Source organism: Morone saxatilis, unplaced genomic scaffold, assembly GCF_004916995.1.
Source record: "Morone saxatilis isolate NCDOM2014 unplaced genomic scaffold, NCSU_SB_2.0 Contig17, whole genome shotgun sequence".
In the NCBI taxonomy this organism is placed as follows: domain Eukaryota; kingdom Metazoa; phylum Chordata; class Actinopteri; family Moronidae; genus Morone; species Morone saxatilis.
The window spans coordinates 28,108,323-28,113,306 of NW_023339729.1; positions in this window are offsets into that span (position 1 = coordinate 28,108,323).

A 4,984-nucleotide genomic window follows, 5' to 3' on the forward strand; every position below is an offset into this window, starting at 1 on the left:
CTGGTAGTTGATCACTTCAGTTAGGTGCACAGGATAGTGGATTGGATTGGATATTTGTCAGCAGCAACCACAGTATTACATTCTCTGGATTAATTTGCGTTTTTGTTAAATCTTAAGAACTAGAACAACTGGCCCAGTCAGCCCAGTTCAAGAGACATGCTTGAATATTGAGATGAATGCTGCCCTGTCCTGAACAACCGAAAAGAAATGAAAAAAAGAAATGAAACCACTAGAGGAAGCCAGGGGTGACCCAAAGTTGACCCAAAGTTTAAATGATTTACCTGCAGGCAAATGATGTTCTGAAAACTCTGGTTTGCTTAAATGCAAGCCATTCTATTCACGCCACTGGAACAACTATTGTTGAATTCAAGTTAAAGACACATCTATAATGTCAGAGGCACCCAGAATTGAACTGAGGACCTCTTGAGTCAGATACTCTACCACTAAGCTATACCCGCTAATAACAGTGATGTCCAAGCAATAGTCTGCCTAAAAATCCCAAAGCGGCCTAAAAACCATAAAAAATAGAATAACTGGCATAATTATGTTATTTGGGTTTGTATAGTTAGGGTGAGTCACAGCAGGTGTGTTCTATAAAGATGAAAATAACTTCTTACAGCTACTTTTCAGTCTACATGAGGTGAGTTTTTCAGACTGAAAAAAAAAAATGCTGAACTGTTGTGGAGGCCTCACAAGTGTTTTGGTGGTAAGTATGCATAGTGCATTGTTCGTGGGGTATAGCTCAGTGGTAGAGCACATTGACTGCTAACATCAAGAGCTCCCAGTTCAAATCTGGGTGCCCCCTACATTGGAAAGTGAATTGTTCCTTTAACTTAAAAGGGGATGATAACATGTTAGTAATCATTGTAGTTGTTTTTTAGAAATCCATAGAGCTAGAGGGCCTTGGGCACAGCTGGCCCAGTCATTACAGTTCAGAACTCACACTTGAATGTGGGTATCAAAGCTGCCACTTCCTGACCAGCAAAACGGCTTTTAAATAGCAAGTACATTCCAACGGGCACCCAGACAAGAACTAGCAATAGATAAACCCCCTATTTTGCCACAAATTCTACTGGATTTAAGGAATCAAGGTTATTTACAATGCAGGGTTGTATAATTAAATGTATTATTTATTTATTATTATTTTATATAATAAAAATTTTGTAATAAGTCATAAAAAAAAGAACTTTTGAGGATGAATTAAGCAGTCTCATCGCCTGAGGGAGACGCTGTCTTTCAGTCTGGTGGTATGGCAGTGGAGGCTTCTGTACCTCTTCACAGATGGCAGCAGGGTGAACAGGCTGTGGCTGGGATGGGTACTGTCTTTTTGGGCTCTGCACAGACACGTCCCCAATTTCACTGATGCTGGACAACTGAGTACCAATGATCGTCTGGGTGGTTTTAATTACTGGCTACAGAGTCTTTCTGCCCTGGGCCGTGCATATGCCATGCCAGTTTGTGATGTTTCCAGTCAGGATGCTTTCTATCACTCTTTTGTAAAAGTTTGGACGCAGAAATTATGCTGTCAATCGTGTCTTCCTTTCTTAACCAGGGTGGAGATATGAAATGACCATGACAGGTACTCTGTGATGTTGATTGAGGGGTGTGTGTCTTTTCCTCCTTTTTCCCCAAATCAACAATCGGCTCCTTGGTGTTGCTGACATTGAGCAGTAGATTGTTTTCTCTGCACCACTCTGCAAGATTGTTGATATCCTCCCGATATGAAGACTCATCTCTGCTTGAAATCAAGCCAATGAAGGTGGTGTCATCCTCAAACGTCTCCATGTCGGGGGGTGTGCAGTCATGGAGTCAGCTGAAAGTTCACCTTTTTTCTCACAGCCTGAAAGAAAAAAGTACTTTGATGAAGATATCACTATGGAAACAGGCACAACTGGTATGTGAGAATTAGCACAATATCTCATTATACCAGAGACAGTAACAACATTAGCAGAGAAGAATGAGTCCACTGCAGTCCATGTCACGTTTTTCATCTCATGGTTGTTTTGATCCAGCTGACCTCATATGTCATGAAATATATTATGTCAAAAGTAATGAGATTTAGAAAGGAAAGCAAGGTGGAAGACATAATCTGGATAGATTGGAAAATAATTGTGGGAATAATTGTTCTGATGCAAGTAATGCACAAGAGAGATAACAATAAGGAAAAGGAAGAAGAGGAGAGGAGGATAATAAAAAGTTGATGAAGAAGGATGTGGATGAAATGGAGATGACAAGGATTATGATGATAGCAGTGATGGTGACAGTGACACTTGTACATACTCATGCTGCAGTCAGGTGCTGTGGATAAAAGTGTCCTTTAAATGGCACATATATGTCAGTACAGATGAAGACGATGTTGTCCAGTCATGCTGTCATGTGTTTATCACTAATCCAGTCATGCTACTGTACAGGTCCATATAAAGTCACAACAACATCACAACTGCATCCGCTGTTGCCACAGTAATGAGGAAAAAACGTCTGCTCCATTTCTTCCTGTTTTTTCCCTTGGCCAAGAGGTCCAATTCCCACATGACCTGTACAGGGGGAAACCGGACACACACCCACACACACAGAATATTAGCTCCCTACATAAGAAATATGACTTCATATTTTAATTAAAGCACAATTCTTCCACTGGTCTGATAATGTGAAAGGAATTCCTATATTCAAGCAAATAGGAGTGTCCAGAACATGAATAAAATACAAATAAACAACAATACATTTACATTTACAATAGATTCCACAGTAACAGAAATACAGCTGCTCTTTGTAAAGAATGAAATTTAGCTTATAGTGCCACTCATTAAGTATATAGTGGCTGCAGTAGTTTGCTGGTAGTGGGTCAATTCAATTAGTTGCATAGCCACTTTCCATGGTATTTGGCAACCTTCAAGGAATATGATATTATACTGATATCAAGGAATCAGTATAGCGATCATCTTTTTAGAAAATGGTTGCACCCGCTATATACTTGATAAGTGACTTTAAATGCATTAAATGCATTGTTGTTTATTTTTGTGTGTAAATACAATATTTTTTTTACATGAAGACACAGAGTGTAGAGGGCACTGAGATTTGAACTGGAGAACTTTTCAGAATTAAAAACTCATCTCCCGTCGGCTTAAAAGACAGCAGTAAAAAGTTTGTATATTCATTCATGATAGAGCACACCTGTAGTCAACCAGAGTTCATGTCTATGGAGTTCAGTTCTTGGTTACCTACTCAAACTAATCCAGGGGGACTGATCCTGATGTAGCTCAGTGGTAAAGAATAAGGCTTTAGGTTAAGAAGTCCCCAGTTCAAATCTGGTTTCCCCCTCCATTGTAAAGTGGCTTCACATGTAAGAGTTTCCTATCCTTTAGAAAACCAGATTGTCCAGAACAGCATTGGTCTGCAGATCAAGAGGTGTCCTCTAAATTGCTGTTGAGTTGACTGTGCCAACTGTGTCAGCTACATAGATTTGATACTACTCCACTACCCTGTGCAACTAACTGAAGTGATTCACGATCAGCTTTTAGTCTCAAACGTTTACAGTTCAACTTGTCCTCTGTAGGCTTAATAGGCAGCAGTAAAAATGCAGTACCAGGTGGTATAATATGTATATATATATTTTTTCCACTGGATTTCTAGCTTTTAAAATAAACTGAAACTAAAAATAATTAGTATGTTTTAGTTTCAGTTTGTGTAATGTAAAGTATATGTGACTTGAAGTCAGTCGGCTCTCTTGAAGCTCTGAGGTGTGTGACTGTGTGTGAGCCTGTGTTGACTGTCTGGATATGGGGGGTATATCTGAAAATCAGTGCGTTCTCTCAGTCAGCTCTTCCTGTATAAATAAAAGGCGGTCCACAGTGTTTCACACTCCTGAACCTGGTGACAGTCATGTTCCTCAGCTGCTCCATGCTCGCTGCTTCATTGTGCTGTTTGTATATTTAGCTGCTCTGTTCCACTTCCTCTGCTGTTGACGGTGGGAAAACACAAAACAATACAGCCGTGATTCTGCCCTCCCTCTCTCTCCTTTCCTCTCTTCTCAGCATCCTCCCCCTCCTCCCCTTTTCCTCCCTCACGCCTTCCCTTGACTCAGTGTTTAGACCTCATTCACTTTCCAGCTCATCAAAGTGTTCTTTTAGAAAGAAACTGTGGATGCCAATGGGCAGCCATGTTTTTCCAGACAGTGTTTGATTAACACCAGTTCAAATACAATATGAGGGCCAAAACGGAATAAGAGACCGTACAAACTAAATAAAGACCAGGGAGGGAAACGCCACCAGATATTACTCATACTCACAATTTGGCTAGGTTTTCTTGCTCGTACTATTCTGGTTTCCATTGTGAATATTCTATTGTTTACTTCAGGGTACAGAACAACTGTTTTTCCAGTGGTCATATTAGCTGGTGGATTCTGGACTGCTTACTTTATTTTTTAAAAGGGTCCATATACTTGGTGATGCACATGATCAGATCACTGATTGATGCTGGTTCAGTGAGTTTCTGTGACCTTTCACCATCACAAATTCTCTCCAAGACGACACATATTGATCACAGCCCTGCAAGGGATGTAGTGGAAGTACCCGATATATGCTTTGTGACATAAATTCATGAACATTATTTACAGATGGATATATAATTACTGATGTCTTACTCCAAATAAATCAGTCAGTAATTTGCTAATATGATGATGATTAAGTTCCTTCTTGACTACAGCTGCAAGTCTAAACAATGGAGAATGAAATAGCATTTTCTTTGCCCAGCTATTCATTTCATCATACACTTTTTATCCATGAATGTATTACCCTTTCACTGTAAAGGCCAACTGTATCTCGGATACCGCCTATTCAGTGTTTGTTTCTCTAAACACTGAATCGGCGGGGGTGTCTTCATTTTGCAGCTGGTAATCGACAAAGAATTTCATTAGTCTGAGTTTCAGTGAGAAATGTGTAGCGTCTTGTAATCATCTAAATGCTTTTTCAGATTCCCAAAAAGACTG